Source organism: Mustela putorius, unplaced genomic scaffold (genome assembly GCF_011764305.1).
Source record: "Mustela putorius furo isolate JIRA1106 unplaced genomic scaffold, ASM1176430v1.1 tig00000281_pilon_pilon_pilon, whole genome shotgun sequence".
NCBI classification, from domain to species: Eukaryota; Metazoa; Chordata; class Mammalia; order Carnivora; family Mustelidae; genus Mustela; species Mustela putorius.
Genome location: NW_025421343.1, coordinates 4499875 through 4519086, shown reverse-complemented (window position 1 = coordinate 4519086; position 19212 = coordinate 4499875). Strand labels below are relative to the sequence as shown.

At 44.4% G+C, this 19212-nt stretch overlaps 1 long non-coding RNA gene across 1 annotated transcript; it reads right to left on the bottom strand.

Moving 5' to 3' along the window:
• Window positions 1–373: 373 nt before the first annotated feature.
• Window positions 374–17842, bottom strand: LOC101684954. Its single transcript, XR_006606447.1, has 3 exons — window positions 17501–17842; window positions 13403–13524; window positions 374–535 (listed from the first exon to the last, which is right to left on the bottom strand). It is a non-coding gene; the product is annotated as an uncharacterized LOC101684954 (long non-coding RNA).
• Window positions 17843–19212: the final 1370 nt, after the last annotated feature.

The window sequence follows — 19212 nt, the reverse complement described above, 5'->3', positions numbered from 1 at the left end:
CAACTCTTTCATAAATTCTTAACAAAATAAGCAAAACATGTGATTCACAAGGAAAGTTTGGCTCTAAATCCCCACTTGGATTTCCTAAATTTTGTGAGCTCAGCCAGGCCGTGCATGAATCTTTCAGACACCTTACCCCAAAGCCCAGGCTAACTCCAGACCCAACCTTACTCCTGATCTGAACTTAATCTTGACCCAGGAAGGAGTGTTTTTCTCTAAAATTCTAGAGCAAAGCCAACCAAGGCTCACCCCAGGGCAGAGTTTTTCATTAATATGGCTGCTGTAGAGGAAAAGGGCCAAGAGCCAGGAGGTCTCAAAAGAAAGAACCTAAAGAAATATCAACAGGAAAAAGGAACTAATGCAGAAAAGCTTTTAATCCTTTATTGATTTACCACTATGGCCCAAATGTTTCCTTGGCTTTGACCCATATCAACGTTTCTCTTCTTCTTCTTCTTCTTCCTCTTCCTCTTGGTCTTCCTTTTCCTCCTCCAGTGTGTATGTGAAAAGGATTGGCAGAGGGGTTCACTGGCTCTTCCTAGAGATTAGAGCGTGCTATTGACATAAAGCTGACAGTTCATAATTAAGGACAATCAGATTTCGAACTGTTACTTCTTTAGCAGCTCTTCTCAAAAGCAATTCTCATGCATTCTTACTCTTACATTATTTAGAGCAGAGATTGAGACCTGGATCCCTGAGACCTGTCCCCTCACCACAAGGTACTTGTTTGTGATGGTTCAGTAAAGGAACAGCCCTTCAGGCAGCCAGCTTGTCTGAAAGACAAGCTCTTTCAGAAAATTTCCATTTGCTATTGGTTAGAATCCTAATTGAAAATGTCTCTTTTATTCAGTGTTTAAATTCTCAGCCCAAAGCACAATTTCTGTTTCTTTGCTTCACATCTTAACCCTGACCCCACCCCTACCTCATGTTAATTAATCTTGTCTGTTAAAATCTGTTTTGGGTGATCTCTCTTGGTCAATTTAATTCTACTATCAGGTCCCAGTTGAGTAAAAGCAAGCAGTCGTACTTGTTAGTTGTATTAATCTCAAATGTTTCATACAGTTCTCTGTGTTCTGTTGTTTCCAAGGTGTTAGAATGAATTCAAAGTCAATTATACTTTTTCTTTTATAAAATAAATGCTTATGTTCAGTTTTCTACTCAGTTAGTGGACCTTTTCCTTATTGATTGGTAAAAGTTCTTTCTATATACAAATGTTTCTCCTGTTTTTCATTTGATATTTATGTTTGTTAATTTTTTTAATGTGGAAAAGTTTTTATTAAATGATTAGATTATCATTTTTTCCTTTGTTTTCTGGTTTTTGTTTTTGCCTTATGATAGTCTTCTTCTTCCCAAGATAATGAAGTTATCCATTTAACTTTCTTCTAGTGTGTTTGTGGTATATGACATTGGTCAACAAACTATAGCCCTCAGGCTAAATCCAGCCAGCTGCCTATCTTTGTAAATAAAGTTTTATTGGGACACAGCGACATTCATTTGTTTATGTATTGTCCCTTTGCCTGTTTTCATACTACAGTGGCAGTTAAGTAGTTGTGACAGAGATGATATAGCTCACAAAGGCTTAAATATTTATTATCTGACCCTTACAGGAGAAGTTTTGTCAACTTCAGGTACATGGCACTAATATTTATTCTAGTTCTTTGTATTAAATAATCAGTGCTTTTTCACACTGATTTGTCACCCTTATTAGATACACACACACACACACACACACATACAGGCTGTTCTGTTCCACTAATCTGCTGCCTATTTCTACAACAGTATCATACTTTTTTTTAATGTAGTTTAAAAATATGTTTAAAGTGCTGAGAATGAAAATTTTTCCACTATCACTGTCAAAATCTTTTTTTTTTAAAGATTTTATTCATTTATTTGACAGAGAGAGAGATCACAAGTATGCAGAGAGGCAGGCAGAGAGAGAGAGAAGCAGGCTTCCCGATGAGCAGAGAGCCCGATGCGGTACTTGATCCCACAAACCTGACATCATGAGCTGAGCCGAAGGCAGAGGCTTTAACCCACTGAGCCACTCAGGAGCCCCACTGTGAAAATCTTACTGACCATCTTTAAGTCCGTTCTTCTGAATGAAGTACAGAATCATTTTGTAAAATTCTTATATCTGTTATGAGCATTCATATACAACTCCTTATGTGGACATATGTTTTTATTTATCTTTTTTAAAATTTAAATTCAATTAACATATTATGTATTATTGGCTTCAGAGGTGGAATTCAGTGATTCATCCGTCTTATACAAGACCCAGTGCTCGTTATATCCTGTGCCTCCTTAATGTCCATCACCCAGGTACCCCAGCCCCAACCCATCCCCTCCAGCAATCCTCAGTTTGTTTCCCAATTACTAGTCTCTTATGATTTGTCTCCCTCTCTGGTTTCATCTTCTTTTATTTTTTCCTCTCTTCCTCTATTATCCTCTGCCTTGTTTCTTAAATTCCACATAAAAGTGAGATCATATGATCATTATTTTTCTCTGATTGACTTGTTTTGCTTAGCATAATACCCTCTAGCTCCATGCACATCATTGCAAATGGCAAGATTTCATTTTTGATGCCTGAGTAATATTCTGTTTCATATATTCATACACACACACACACACACATCTTCTTTATCCATTCATCTGTTGATAGACATCTGGGCTCTTTCCATACTTTGGCTATTGTGGACATGGCTGCTATAAATATTGGGGTGCAGTTGTTTTTAATAATCTATTATTATTATTACAGATAATAACAATCTATTATTATTAGATAATAATTAAATAATTATTATCTAAGAGTGGATAGGACTGCTGGGTCATATGGCAAGTGTACGTTTAATTTTTAAGAAACCACCTCCCTTTCTTCTATTATATTTAAATTTCTTTTTCTTTAACACTATTTTGATTTTCTTTTTTGGGGAAATCAGTTATGATTCTGCTGTATCTCTTTTGACTCTTTCTTACATTTACTATTTTCTCTTTAACCCTTTTTAACTTTTATTTCCATTTCACTATATTTAGTTCCCTCATTCCTATCTTACATTCTGCCACAGAAACACCATTTCTTTGGTGTTTTCTAGGTCTTCTCTAGTTGCTGGCCCCCTGATCTCAGAATTTCTAACTAAGCTTAGCCTTCATGTATTTCTGTTACTAACAACTTTTGCTCCAGGCTACCTCACTTTAAGGTTCCATTTGGTACTCATTTTGGAAAACCCATTTGGAAAGGTTTATCATTATCTACTAAACTGAAGATAAACACATCATAAGATCCTGGGAACCCTAGATCTTTATATATGAATCTTAATAGGTGATCTTTACATATGAATATATATGTATGTATATATAAAAAAGCCCTTTGTTAGTCATATGTATTAAATATATTCCCCTTCTTTGGCTCCCTTTTTTATTTTTTTAATGTTATTTTTGATTAACAGAACTTTTTATTTTAATGTATTAGTAAATAGATTCCTTATAGTTAGTGCTTTTTATTTTTTTTTATATTTTATTTGTTTATTTGACAGACAGAGATCACAAGTAGTCAGAGAGGCAGGCAGAGAGAGGGGGGGAAGCAGGGAGCCCGATGCGGGACTCGATCCCAGCACCCTGAGATCATGACCTGAACCGAAGGCAGAGGCTTAACCCACTGAGCCACTCAGGTGCCCCTAGTTAGTGCTTTTTAATCTTCTAAGAAGTCTTTCCATATCCTGAGATCATGATTGATTTATTTATAATTTATACTATTTTCTACATTTATACTACTTTATTTTTATTTATTATTATTATTATATATAATATTATAGATATTATGTTACATGTATTATATATTAAGGATAATATATATAATATATAATATTAAATATAGTATATATTTATCCTACATTTACACTATTTTCTAGGAAATTTATTGTTCTGCCTTTCTTTTAAAAGAATAGTTTAACTGAATTTTATTTTTGTTTATGTGTGAGACAGAAATTAATATTAATCTTTTTCCAAGTCGGTATTCAAATATCCAAGCACTATATGGACTAATCTATTGATAATCTATTCTAATCTATTGATAAATTTGGCCATTCTGAAGTCAATACCACAAAATCTTCATTGCTATAGTTTTATAACAAATCTTGATACTGTTAGTTAATTTCTTCCATATTACCCTTATTTATATAGACATAATATTAACATAATATTTTATATGTTAAATAAATTAATTTCCTATTAATACATGTTATTTAATAAATAATACATTTATGTAAATACTTACATCCATATTATTTATATCCATTATTTATATATTTATACATATATTTATATGTATGTATATATATTTCCCTCTAGGCACAGCTTTATCTACATATCCACAGCTATGAACATACATTATTTTTATTATTGCTCAGCTCGAAATATTTTATAATACTATTAGGTTCATAGCTATTTGGTATTGTTGTACCTTCCTAGTGATCTAAACCTTTAATTTTATCTTTTTCCAGTGTGAATTTATGTTACTTTTGCCATGTGCCTAGAAGCGCTAGTAACCTGGGATTATATAAATCCAATTTTGGAGGATGAATAATTAAACTTGAGTTGCTGTCCCTCTAAAGGCCTATTTATTTCTGATTCAACCCACTCATAGGGTACAAGCATCCCTGAAGGTCTCAATCTAAAGGAAAGAGGGTCATCAAGCTTCTCTCTTGTTTTGCTCCTGTATTATCAGTTCTGTTCTTCATTGGCTCTCTGTGCATGTTTAAATTTTGTTATCTCATTTGCTTATCTCTTCATGGGTTTCTGTCCTGTTTCCTAAAGACCATCTCTTCTACTCGACTGAAGATACCAAGCGGCTTCCTGAAATTTTCTTTTGGAGCCTGTAGTACATTATTCTAAAGATATATTTGGCCTCTGAATCCTCCGCCTATTTTCTTTCGCTTGTTTCTGTCATTTATTTACAGGTTCTATATTAAATTCTTTCCTCTTTAATCATAATTCTCATCACCATACTATAGATCACATTTATGGAGTGCTACTGTGTACTGTCCTAAAGCACTTCTCATGTATTGACTCATGTAATCCTCAAAACAACAATGAAGAAAGAATTATTAACTTCATTTTATAGATGTGAATCCTGAGACACCAAAGTTAGGTAACTTGCCCAAGGTCACAGAACTATAATTGGTGGAGTCAGGATTTGAACCCAGACAGTCTGGCTCCATAGTACTGATGCTATACTGCCTCTCAGTCATATTTAAATCATTTTTAAATGGTAAAACCTACTTAAACTCAGTATTCTGACAACAGATAAGGTGTGTAGATTTCCCCGGGCTCCATTTCTATTTGCGTGAAGGTCAAACTCCATTCTCAGTTCCACAGCTGAAGGGCAGGTTGGAGTACGTAACATTCAGCCCAGTCCCTATTCCAGTGGGTGTTCATCCATTTAAACCCTGCACCTGAGACTCTGAACGGATTTGATTCTTGAAAAGCTACGGTTCTCCCTGGTTCCAACAGAGCTCTTTCTCTCATGCCAACTTCAATAGCTTTTTACCTCTAGGGATTTCTCTCCCAGGATGTAGGTACTACGGCCAGCCCCGACCCCAGGGTTTCTCAACATACATGCGCATGCATGCACACAACACACACACACACGCCATCTCACTACTTACTGCCTAATTAACTCTTGAGGACTTGTGGTCTTTAGACGCACAGAGATGACAAGAAAAGAGGAGGAGAATCAACCTTGGTTATTTTACAGGACCCCACAGCAGAATGGTGGTTGGGTCTTTGAATCAAGAGGTAAACAGTGTCGAGGTCTGAAGAGTCTTGTGTTTTTCATGTATGTTCACTTTCATGATCTGAATGAGGGGAAGGGATGTCTTAACCTTTATTTGTCTATGTTGAGGATTCCTCTAAAATTTTGGTTTATGCTGTCCATTAGTCTTAGTTTTGGGGGGTGGTTTTAAGTTTCCCCACACCACTCCCTGCCCTGATTTCATACATATTTTATTTAAAATAAGTGAGAGATTGGAGCACCTGGGAGGCACAGTTGGTTAAGCATCTAACTCTTAATTTCAGCTCAGGTAGTGATCTCAGGTCCTGGGATTAAGCCCCACATCAGCCTCTGAGCTCTGCATGGAGTCTGTTTCTCTCTCTCCTTCTGTTCCTCCCCCCACTCATGCTTTCTCTCTTTCTCTCAAAAAATAAATAAAATCTTAAAAAAAAAAAAAAAGTCAGAGATTGGGTCACCTAGGTGGCTCAGTTGGTTAAGCATCATCCTTCGGCTCAGGTCATGATCCCAAAGCCCCAGGATCAGGCCCTGAACTGGACTCCCTACTCAGTGGGGAGTCCGATTCTCCCTCTGTCCCTCACCCTGCTCTTGTGTTTTTTCTCTCTCTCTCTCAAATAATTAGATCTTGAAAGAAAGAAAAAAAGAAAATGAGAGATGCTGTACTAACAGCTGTTAATCAAGAATTCTTCTCAGCTGGGGTTCCTGGGTGGCTCAGTGGGTTAAAGCCCCTGCCTTTGGCTCAGGTCATGATCCCAGGGTCTTGGGATTGAGCCCTGCATAGGGCTCTCTGCTTAGCAGGGAGCCTGCTTCCCTTCCTCTCCCTTTCTGCCCACCTCTCTGCCTACTTGTGATCTTTGCCTGTCAAATAAATAAATAAAATCTTTAAAAAAAAAGAAAGAAAGAAAGAATTCTTCTCAGCTAATGAGACTCCTGGGTAGCTCAGTCAGTTAGGTAGCTGCCTTCGGCTCAGGTCATGATCCCAAAGTCCTGGGATCAAGCCCTGCATTGGGCTCCTTGCTCAGCGGGAAGACTGCTTCTTTCTTTGCCTCTGTCTGCTTGTGCTCTCTCTCTCTGACAAATAAATAAATAAAATTAAAAAAAAAAAAGAATTATTCTCAGATATTATTTTTAAAGCTTACCAAACAGATTAGATCAGATTAATGATCAAAGAAATTCATAAAGGTATTCATATTCATAAAGTGCCATATTAAATTCAAAACCTGATCACAGCTTCATCAGTGGCCTTTGTGTTTCTACAGATACTTTTCACCCACTTACCACCTCCCAAATGCTCAACACATAAAAGTAACCAATCAAGCTTTTTTTGTAAGGACAACCTCCTTTCTTGGATATGACTAGGAAGCAACCACTGTTTTCCTACCCAACTAGTACCACTCTCCTCTTCTTCCTGAGTAACGTAACTCTAATCTTATTTGGAGTAACTACAGTTTTGATCACTATTTAAAATTCTGGCTACATGACATTATTTTAGCTAAGGAAATGTGAGTAGAAGTTGTTGGGGGGGGGCGGCAACAATGCACAGAAAAATTCTTTCTAGAGGGGCAGGCATTTGGGGATTGCTCCCTACTTCCTCCTGCTTCCTGCCTGAACACACACATGATGGCTGGATCTTCAGCAGCTGTGTTAGACCATGAGCAGCCTAGAGATGCTGACACAAGGCAGATGGACAGAGTAACTGGTATGGGTCCCTCATGCCAGTTTGGGGCTTCATACTTCTGGACATCTCTTGTACAACAAAAATAATAATACAACATATTTTGTTTAAACCACAGTTACTTACAGTCTTTTACTAACAGTCCAATACAATTTCTAGCTGAGATTTTTCTCTAGATAATAAAATTAATAAAAAGTGAATGCTTCTTTAGTGCCTAAGATGTGCTGAGCGATGAGTGATATTTTATGTGATTTTACACACTCAGCCACATCCTAACTGGGTCTAACGTTGCAGCCCAAACACCAACAATGGCCCCAGGATGGGGTGCCTGGGTGGCTCAGCTGGTTAAGTGTCCGCCTTCGGCTGAGGTCATGATCCCAGGATCCTAGGATCCAGCTGCGCATCGGGCTGCCTGCTCCGGGGAAAGCCTGCTTCTCTCTCTCCTACTCCCTCTACTTCCTGCTTTTGCTGTCTCTCTCTCTCTCTTGCTCTCTCTCTCTCTCTCGCTTTCTGTCAAATAAATAAATAAAATATTTTTAAAAGTAAATAAATAAATAATGGCCCCAGAAAACACACGGGGCACAGCATCTGAGCAGCGGCAGTGCCTGCGGTTAAAGCTAGGTAGTCTCCAGGCTGCTGGGCGTCTTTCACAGCATTCTCTGACTTTTCTAAGCCTCAGATCATAAATGCCACCCAAACCCCAAACTACACAGACTGAGCAGCCATCCTGGGCGGGGACTGGCCAGCAGCTGTCGCATCCAGGTGCTGGGCCTCCCACCACCATGGGGCCTGCCAGCTGGAGTTCCACATTCACATACCATTCGGGAATCTTGCAGTGTAAGTCATCCTTTGGCAAAATCCCGTTTTTCTCCTGAGTAAAACAGGAGCAGAGCGGTTGTCAAAATTACTGATTAGCGATCCCTCAGCATTTTTATCACTAAGTGGTCAGGCACATTAACACATATGCAGGCCATTCCCAGTTTTTCTGTTTGCAGCTGTGTTAGCCTTCACAGGTGAGCCCCAAGTAATAATCAGATTCACTTCTAAGAATTTGCCCAGATTCAATGGAACATTTATATATATTCTTATAAGGTGTTTTCTAGCCCTTTATCACTCAACTTCAAACCTTTTGTCTATATTGAACATTCCTCTGAAATTCTCACTCAACTTCAAATTAAAAATGTTACTATTGTTGATACAAAAGTTGGGTATTCATCCTTTCTGATGGAGGCATAACACTCCATAGTGTATATGGACCACATCTTCCTTATCCATTCGTCCGTTGAAGGGCATCTTGGAAGAGATTATATTGAGTGAAATAAGTAAAGCAGAGAGAGTCAATTATCATATGGCTTCACTTATTCGTGGAGCATAACAAATAACATGGAGGACATAGGGAGATGGAGAGGAGAAGGGAGTTGAGGGAAATTGGAAGGGGAGATGAACCATGAGAGACTATGGACTCTAAAAAACAACCTGAGGGTTTTGAAGGGGTGGGGGGTGGGAGGTTGGGGGAACCAGGTGGTGGGTGTTATGGAGGGCATGGATTGCATGGAGCAATGGGTGTGGTGAATAAACAATGAATTCTGTTACGTTGAAAAGAAATAAATAATAAATAAATAGAGAAAACTTAAAAAAAAATGTTACTATTAGGCTTATAGGATGGTGCTACTTTTCTGCTTTTCTTTCTCACCCGAAATCTGTTCAGACTGAGAGCATCTGACTGAAAAGTCAGAGTCAGTGATACACCGATTTCAACACATGGGAAAAACACTGAAAATTTTACCAGACCTCAAACACACATGAGCCAATATTGCATGAGGACCCCCTTTTGAACGCATGTGTTGCTGGTCTGTCTCTGAGTTTGAGAAGCCTGAAGAGATGGGCCAGGTATCAGGAACAAAGGACCATTCCTATGGCAATCTAGATAATTCCCTCCCTTCAAAGCATGATTTGATAGTGAATAGGAAGACTCCTCTAGCAGCAAATCCCGTGTCACCCCGCCCATGACCTATTGCTAATGTCTGAAATCCTACCACAGATTTTTTTTTCAGTTCTTACATTTAGGGGATACAGATGCTACTGGGAAAGACAGCAACATATGGTTTTCTTCAGTAGGTAGAATTACCCAGTTTATCACTGCCTAAGAGCTACCAGCGCGTGTATAAATCAGGACACCAAAAAAGGAGTGTGGTTGGGGGGGAGGGATTGCAGGGGTTGGTGAGGGCATGAGGGGCACCAAGAGACATGCTGACCAGTGGGGGAGCTCAGAGGCTTAGGGGCAGGAGAGGAGGGGCCCAGGAGGGGCCCTAGGAGGGGTGAGTTCCTTGGAGAGGTGGGGGCTCACAGAGAGGTGAGGCACAGAGCAGGGGTCCAGTGAGGGAGCCTCAGAGAGGAAAACTGGACACAGAGTCTTCAGCACCCAGCCTTGGCCCAGGTGGGGCACCTGGTAGATCTGATCTAGCATGTGGGCCCTGGGTCCCAGAGGGAGAGGGGGTTGAATGAGGGAAGAAGAGGAAGAAGACAGAATAGTCCATTGTCTCCCACTTCACAGTCACCCTCCTCTGTGAGCCTAGCCCTGACACATGGTGGATGCTTTCCCAGTCAGCCCCAAACCCCGCCTCACTGCTCCCCTTGCCAAGGTCAGTCTCCAAAAACTGGTTGTCCAATCACATGGGGATGAGTCAGGGCCCTGCCAGGCTGCGTAGGGCGTGGGTGTGGGCGGGAGCCGGCAAGACTTGCACAACCCTGGCTGCTGAGGTCACTGGAGGGAGCCCAGCTGCCTCATGAAGCCGCAGAGGGACCCCTCCAAAGACTTCAAGAGGAGGGGTGCCGGGCAGCTGGATTTCTGGCTTCCCATCTGGCTTGGCCCTCTGAAGTGCTCTGTCACTTCCTGGACCAGAGTATTAGCAGGGATAATGAGTCCCTTCCTGTCTGCCCCTGCGGATAAGGGGAGGTCCTAGGAAATGTTAGAACCAACACCCCTGACATCCCTAAGCTTGACCTTCTATTCCAGTATCGCTCTGGGCATTCCTGGGTTGTAAAGTGGGATCGTGGCATCCGGGAAGCTTCCAGAACCTCTGGCAGCGTGGAACATTCCACCTTTCCCAGGACAACTGGCCTGGGGGATTCCTGGCCAGTTTGAGTCTGATGAGAGGCGGTTAAGGGATGCCAAGTCTCCAAGCCAGGTCAGCTCAGTCTTGGAGACGTCAGAGCCAGCCTGAACTTGTGCCAAGTTTCGGATCCATCCACCTCAGTCCTCCAAAACCATCTGCTGATGCAGGAAGACAAGCTGATAGGAATAAAGGCAGATATCACCAGAGATGGTACAGAAAACACCAAGTTAGAGATAGAGAAACCTATCCCTTCTCATACCTAGAGCTTGTCCCATTTGAGCTGAAGGCAACTAAGAAACTCCAGGGCAGCGATCCCCAAAGTATATGCCTCTAATGGGGGGAGGGAACAGAAGAAGGAGGGGAGATTTTTTTAATCCCCCCAGCTGTCACCACACCCACCTGCAGAAATTCTGAATCATCTTCTGATAAGAAGGGCTGCAGTATTGACAGCCAAAAAGATTCAGTAACTTTACTAAGCACCTCCTTGTTCTGGCGTCATGTGTAGATTTCCTCAAGGTGCTGGGACACACACGGTTAAAGAACCTTTGCTCCCCAGTGGGTCATCACTCTGGACCTGTCTGAGCATGACTATTTATTTACTCACGAGACAGTCCTTTAGGAGTGTCTGAACCAGCCTAACTTCACCCTTAAGGTGGGATGCTACTGAGGAAGTAACCCGCTGGCCCAGCCTGATCCCAGATGCTCATCCAGGCAGGTGAGGCTGGGTCTCACGGTCACAGGCAGCCTCCAGCTCTGGTGGGACCAAGTAGCAAACAAAGCAGGGGTTAGGCCCACAGGTGGAAAGAGTGCAGGCAGTTTCAACCATGCAGCATTTGGGAGTCTGGCCAATTAGGTTTCTGCAGCCAGGAATCTGCAACTGAGCTCTGGAATTTAGGAGAATTCTCCAGTCTGTGGGCTGGGCAACAAGCGAGTATAGGCAGAGAGGCAGGGGTCTTAGGAGGCGACCAGGAAGGGAACCCAGGAACAGAGGCCAAAGGGAAAACAAATTGGGTTCAATCTGGAATGTTGGGAGTTGGCTCTGGATGACCTTGCCTTGGATCAGACAGAGGGAGGGAAGGGGAATGAACAGCACAGAGTCATGGGAGAATATGGGCCGGATGGAGGGAGCACTGTGAGCCTGCCATAGAGGGCAGCCATGAACTCTGTGGAGGAAACCTGGGAGCTGGAAGTAAGGGTCAAGTCGCTGAGCAGCAAAGGAGTCTGTCCTCTGACTCGTTAGGGTGCACAGCCAGGGTCCTCTCCAGCCCGCATGGGGTCATTGTATGAATGGAAAACAGCACCCCCGGCAGGCAGACCAATTGAGTAGATGCACCAGAGACTCTCAGGCGGCACCTCTGTACAAAGAGAAAGACGGCACATCCTTCTGCAGAAGCAGCCCACGCCAAGACACACGACTTGCGAACAGAGCAGGAGCTGAGTTGCAGCACCCCCTTAGTCTCTTGGTCAGCTTCTGCATGCAGTCTGCAAACTGGACGTCTGTATCTAGATGCTCTGGGAACTGCTCAGAGAGGTGGCGTGTGAACCCTCCTGTTCTCCGTGGTGGTTGTGGGCAAGCCTGGACCTCCCAGCAAGAAACAGCAACCTTAGGCGGGCTTAACTCTGCGGTGGGAGGAAGGGGTTTTGAAGTAAACGGGAGATCGTGCCTTTGAAAACCCCACCCACGCCTCAGCTTCCTCCCCGTTGTGTAGTCCTTAATCGATTTCCTGTTCACACATGTCGGAACTTCCAAGAAACCGTGCTAGTGACACTCTCTCCCCACCCAGTGGCCACCGAGCCACAGCTGGAGAGAGACTGACAAGATAGGCAGACTCAGCCATGAGCTTCTGGCGTGAATCCTGACCTGCAGGTTATAGTAATTACCAGTAACAACTAACATTTATGGAGCACACTGCAATTTATCAAATGTCTTCACACAGCATCTCATTTCCTCCCTATGAGGCAGGGATGACTGGTAGGGCTCTCACAAATGAAAAGACAGACTCCAAGATGTCTGACCTGGCTGGGGCAGGGGGCGGGGAGGGTGTGGAGCAGCAGGGTAATCGGGAATATGCCCCTCTGGAGTCAGACTGCCTGGGTTCCCATCCCAGCCCTGCCATGCCCTGGCTGTGTGACACAGAGCAACTTGCTTCACCTTTCTGTGTCTCTGTTTCTGCAAGCATGAGGTGGGGGTGTCTGCAGCTGCTTCATGGACCAGGGGGTTGTGGCAATTAAAATGTTTAGAACACTGCCTGACATGTGACAGATGATCCCAGCAGAGAGGGTCTACTTTCCTAGCCAACTCTGGAAAATCAGATCCACCACTATGTCCAAAATCTCACACCTTTTGGCAGCCCATTTGAGGTCCAATTGAGTTTGGGTCTGATCGCTGTGTCACATGTGGGAAATTTAACCACCTGTGGAGCATGACTTGGCCCGTATGTATCCTGTCACAGTGGGCTGAGCACTCAGGGAAGGTGGCCACAGTGCTGGTGACAGGATAAGTGAAGCAGATGGACTGGGTCTGGGCTGGGCTGGCCAGTGTGTGCTCCCCAAGAAGGACCCTCTAGCCGAAGGGGCTCAAGGGGGAGTACCGACTCAATACAGCCCCTTCCGCTTTTCAACAGCATCCTCTCAGTTTTCCACAGAAGCCCCAAATACTGACTTCTAATGTGCAATGTCTTGGTTTTCAATTTTAGCAACTGTTTTGAATTTCCTAAAACACTGCATGGGCCAGACCAGAGCCAGCCGCAGGCCCCCAGCCTGAGCTACTTCTCCAGGCTGCCCTCCCTGACTGCCACGCTCTGGAGCCTTCAGTGCCTGCTGACCACATACCTCTTCCCAGACCAGTTCTTGCCTGTCCTCGATGGACACTGGTTGGTCTCCTGGTTGCTGGTTGCTCTCCTTGAGGTCTGTAGGTAGAAAAATGCCGGTCACGGAAGCAGTGGGTGTTCCACCTGGAGCGCAGCAGAGGGAAGGTGCCGTAAGTAATTAATTACTCAATTACCATGGAGCATGAAAAAGACAGTGCTATGTAAACAAGATAAACCGAGTCACACTTCTGCATGGGAAGGCGCAGTGAAAAGTGTTAAGGAAGTGTGTCACACACATGTAAGATACCATGTGCTTCTATGGAAGACAGTTCGGCAGCTCCTAACTGTGTGATAGTTGCACAACCTTACACTCATACGAAAAACCACTGAATTATACATTATAAATAGATTAAAAAGAAAAAAAAGAAAGATACCATGTGCTTACTGGAATTTGTTAGTAGTACTTGACTCGGGGGGAGAGCTTGACACCACAGGAAAACCCCTTCTGAAAGTTAGGAACCTCAAGATCATCTCCCCCAACCTCTCATAGTAAGATGGGGAAACTGAGAGGAACATGCTTACAATTCCAGAGCTGGTGCCCAGCCTTCCCACACCGACGTGGATCTCCCCGCATACCCACTAAAGCCACTCTCCCGGCCGTGATTGGCCATCCTCGCTTTCCAGGGCCAGGCATTTCGTTCCCCGGGGTACATCCCCGTGCGTGTCCCCAGGCACGCTCACTAGGATCACGTCTGCACTGCAGCCTCGGGAAGGTGAGGACATAGAACTCACATTCGTAAGGCCCCTTGTTTGTTACCCAGGGGCCTCAGTGTGTCCCTTTTTCTGAAAAAGGCATGTGGGCATGGAAGAGAGGACCCAGCCCGGGGTCAGGCAGACCTCCTACAAATACCACATATGAGCCAGGTGACCTTGTGTGGGGGGCGTCTGGCATACTTCCTCTCTCCAGGGCTGCATCGGGACTCGCTCCCACTTGGTATGGGTGTAATCATTAGGAGGTTTCCCTACCCCTCAGCTGCAGACATGTTGCTGAGTGACTGCAACACTGAGCCCCTGACTCTGGCCCAGGAATGCTTTTTGGCTAATAAATAACATCTTGAGAAATGACACAAGGTCCCTGAACCCACCAAAGGGAGAGTTACACGCACGCGCACACACACATACACATGCATATGTACCACCGAGTGGCTGCGGGCACAGGGCTGCTGAGGAGGTGGCCCTCGGTAACCCAACTCTGGAAGCTAAAAGCCAGTCTTCAGGTCACCCAGGTCCTCCCGGCACCAGGGGCCAGCAAATGCCCTGGCTGAAGCTGGTGGGCCCTGTGCTCATCTGGTCGCTGGCACCGAGACGCCTTCTCCCTGACTTCTGAATCCATTTGGCAGTCCTGGTGCACGTTGAGACCAGACTGCTTTAGCAGTGAACTACAGAGACAATGATCTCAGCAAGACTGAGGCAACAGGATGAGAGCTGAATGGCGCCTGTACTCCTATGCGGGTCAGTGAACACAAGCTACTCGTGCCTACACTTGAGGGGATCTGCATTCAGGGCAACAAGGATTTGCCAGAGAGGAACAGCCAGGGACTGAAGAAGAGCAACATTTGCGAATCTATACAGGCAGTTATGGAACAGGCAAAAGAAATCAGGGACTTATTATCAACTCCATCTTTTGGGTCCTAATTAAGACAATCGCCTAGGTTTCTCGGCTACTGTCCTCTCCATCTATAAGGGGGTAAACTGTCTGGTAATGAACAGCTAATAACTGTTTTCAATACGCCAGGTGCTGTATTGAGCAGGGAATCAATACCACCCACCCACAAATGCACGTGTGCGGACACACATGGGGCGCCCAGACCCGGGAAGAGAAAACAGTGAGAAAGAAACCAGGAAGGAGGTGATTCTTCCTGAGAGGTAGCTGGAGCAGTAAAAGGGATGGGTCACAGAAGCCAAGGGGAGAGACAGAAGAGGGGAGCAGCTGGCCGGCATGTCACACGTGGCCAAGAGGTTAAATTGGATGAGGACTAAAAAAAGGCGCTGGGACTGAGCAGTGAGAAGGTCACGAGGGACCAAGAGGACAGTTCCTTGCTCTGTAGACTGGAACACAGACGGGAGGGAAGGGGTGGAGGCAGTGGGGACAGATTGGTGCATTCAGGAAATTTGCAAAAGGAAAGACAGAAAAGAGTGATGGGTCCGGTGGGCTCTGTAGTTCGTAGGGAGGGATGAGGAGCACAGCGGCGGAGGGGAGCTCCGAGGAATGAGGCCTGACCAGTAGAACAAACGTTTGACAGAGGAGACGGCCAGGCAACGAGGATGGGAGACAGCTTAGAGCTAAACTCCAGTTTTCCCTTGGAGCGGCAGCTGAGGGGGATGTGGGCCATCCGCCTGAAGGAGTCTGAGAAGTGGGCTTCCGTCCTTTCCCCCGAGGAAGCGCTATTGTGGCTATTGCCCCAGTTGCAGAATCCCGACACATATTCCTGTCCACCCACTTCCCCACACACACAAGCAAGCTCACATGTTTCCTCACTCCATGTGCCCAGGGACAGTCCCTTCTCTGGGCCTCATTTTTCTGTCTGAAGCTCCTGACAGTCATGGGGCTGCCTTGGGGGTCATCTGGGGAGGGGAGGTGGGCCACGCAGATGGCAGGGAGTGGGGAGGTGTGGAGGGCGGTAACTCAGGGCTTGGGCATGCAAGATCAAGGCTTAGGGATTCCACAATCAAAGCCCAGCCTCCCTTCAAGGGCTGGGATCTCCCCAATTGATGGGCAATTCCCGTTCTGCCTGTTCTCCAATAATGCTTCCGTTTCCAGTCCAAAGATGAACTCAAAGAAGCTTGTATCCAAAAGAAGGATTAAAAAAAAAAAAAGTGAATCGGATGGGAGAGGTCTCGGCTGCCAGCATGTACGCAATGCCGCCTGTTCTTGAGTGCTTTCATAATCCACGGTGAGTCACAGCTGCCCGCAGAGCTGGATCCTAAATCTGCCTGGAGGAAGGTAAGGCGTGCTCCTTAACCATCTGCGGCCATAGCCTCGCCCGGGAAGAACGCAGCCCCTGGGCAGGCAGCAACTCCAGATGAGGCCGGAACAGTGGGAGAGATCCCCTGATTGGCAAAATTCCTCTCTGAGACAACAACAAAGTCCTTTTGTTCCATCCCATGAACATCTCTGGGAGGGATAACACGTGGAATCCCAGCATTTTAAAGCTGAGAGGAACTTTAGACTTGTCCAGTCAAATCTCCTGGCCTCAGATGAGAACATGGAGGCCCTGTGTCCAGTGGGAGATTAGCAACCACGCAAGGTCACACCATGAGCTAGTAGTGGAGTAGGGACTTGAACTTGGGTTTCCTGACAGTAGGGCTGATGATGATCTATTTAGAATATTGTCCCCATTGGGGCACCTGGGTGGCTCAGTCAGCTGGGCGTCCGGCTCTTGGTTTTGGCTCAGTTCACAGTCTCAGGATTGTGGGATTGAGCCCTGCATCAGGCTCCCTACTCAGTGTGGAATCTGCTTGAGATTCTCTCTCTCCCTCTCCCCCTCCCCCCATGCACACTTGTGCTCTCTCTCTCAAATAAATAAATAAATCTTCATTAAAAAAAATATTGTTCCATGTCCACTGATAGACAAGTGGTAAAGAACATGTGATGTATCTATATGCAATGGAATATTATTCAGCCACAAAAAAACGAAATCTTGCCATTCGCAACAATGTCGATGGATCTAGAGAGTATAATGCTAGGCAAAACAAGTCAGTCAGAGAAAGATAAATACTGTATGATTTCACTCATATATGGAATTTAAGAAACAAAGCAAAGCAGGGGAAGGAGACAAACTGCAAAACAGGCTGTTTATAAGAGAGAATAAACAGATGGTTACCAGAGAGGCAGTGGGTGGGGGATGGGTGACATAGGTGAAGGGGATGAAGAGCGTTCTTATCCTGACCAGCACTGAGTAATGTACAGAATTGCTGAAACACTCTATTGCACATCTAAAACAAATAAAACACTGTCTGTTAACTGTACAGGAATTAAAAAATTTTTTAATTAAAAAAAATATTACCCCCTGTATTTCATCAGGAGACCAAGTGGTTCCCCCACTTCAATATGACCTACCTCCACCTGCTCTCCTTACACAGTCTTAGCCAGAGTGATCCCAAAGAAGCTTCGCTTAAGCTCCCAAGTTCTCAAAATTCCCGTAGTTGGAGTTCTTGAGAAAACAGTATCTGGATGCCGGTGGAATCTCCAGGTCTGGAGCCTGTTCGTCTGGATGTGGTTCTATCTCGGACACTTCCCAGTGTCTTTAGGCGTTACGCATGTTATCTGACTTACTTGAATCTCAGTTGTGTCCTCTATGAAATGGGATAAAAACATAAGGATTATTGTGAAATCCCTGAAATAATTTCTGAAAAGTGCTTCACACGTGCCTGGCACAGAGCAAACGCTCACCAAAAGGAAGCCACTGTTTAAACAGGAGACACTCCCCTGCCTCCACACAGAATGGGGACTTCCTGCTGGGGGCACCCATGGAATGTTACCTGCAGGCTGACCCTCAGATCCTCGAAATCCTCATGATAATCTGTGTCCAGAGCCTTCTGGGAACACCTCAAACTCCACCAGCAAAATGGGCACTGGGTGACCTGAATCCTTTCTAGGTCCTGGCCCTGTAGTTGCTGGTGTCCAGGTATAAGAACATTGGAATTGCCACATCCTACCTGATATTTTCTCTGGCAGTGGCAGCAATTGTCTGAAGGAAAGCCGGCTGTCTTATTGGCTTCCTCCACAAAATGTTACAATGCCACCCCCACCACAACATCTGTCCTGGTCTCACTTAAGAAGCAACCAATTCTGTCATCCAAGAGTTATCTAACAAGCGAATGCCAGAAAATCTTTTCTTTTTTATAATTGTTTTATTTGAGTATATTTATTTGTTTTTTAAAGATTTTATTTATTTTACCGAGAGAGAGACAGCGAGAGAGGGAACACAAGCAGGAGGAGTGGGAGAGGGAGAAGCAAGCTCCCCGTTGAGCAGAGAGCCCAGTGTAGGGCTGGATCTCAAGACCCTGAGAACCGAGGGCAGACATTTAACGACTGAGCCACCGAGACACCCCTATTTGAGCATATTTAAAGTATATATTCTTCTATCACTTCTCAGCCTTTGAGTTAAGATCAAGCGTAAAGTATGTGTTTTAGAGGAATATTGACAGAAGTGAGAGAGGCATCTGACTAGAGACAGCAGGCAAAGGGGAAGGTGAGATGATGAGGCTTGAAGACAAGGATGAAATAAAAGTCTGTATGCTGAATGGGGAGTCCTCCTCGCCCCTTCCCCTGCTTGGTTCCTACGATGCTGGCAGCCTGATTCACATCCCCCAGGAAGGAGAATAAAGTACCTTGAACAGGAGAACTGAATCACATGTGGAGAAAGACCTACAGATCCTACATATAATGACATTTGGAAGTGCCTCATTGCAAAAGTGCCATCCTTGCCCTGGTCGCCCTATGGCAGTTGGCCTCAATTCTATTAGATTCAACACCTTTTTTTTTTCTTTTAATAGCTTTATTGAGATATAATTGACATATAGTAAGCAGCTCACATTAAGGTATACATTTAGAGAGTTTTGACATATGCATCCACTCATGAAACCATTACAGGTAATGCACATATCCATCCTCTCAAAAGTTAATCTCCCCTCCTGCCACTCCCTTTTTCACATCCAATCCCCAGTTATTGATCTTCTTTCTGTTGCTATAGGTTAGTTTGCATTTTTGAGAATATTCTTAAAATGGAATCATATGTATAGACTTTTTTTGCCCAGCTTCTCTCATGG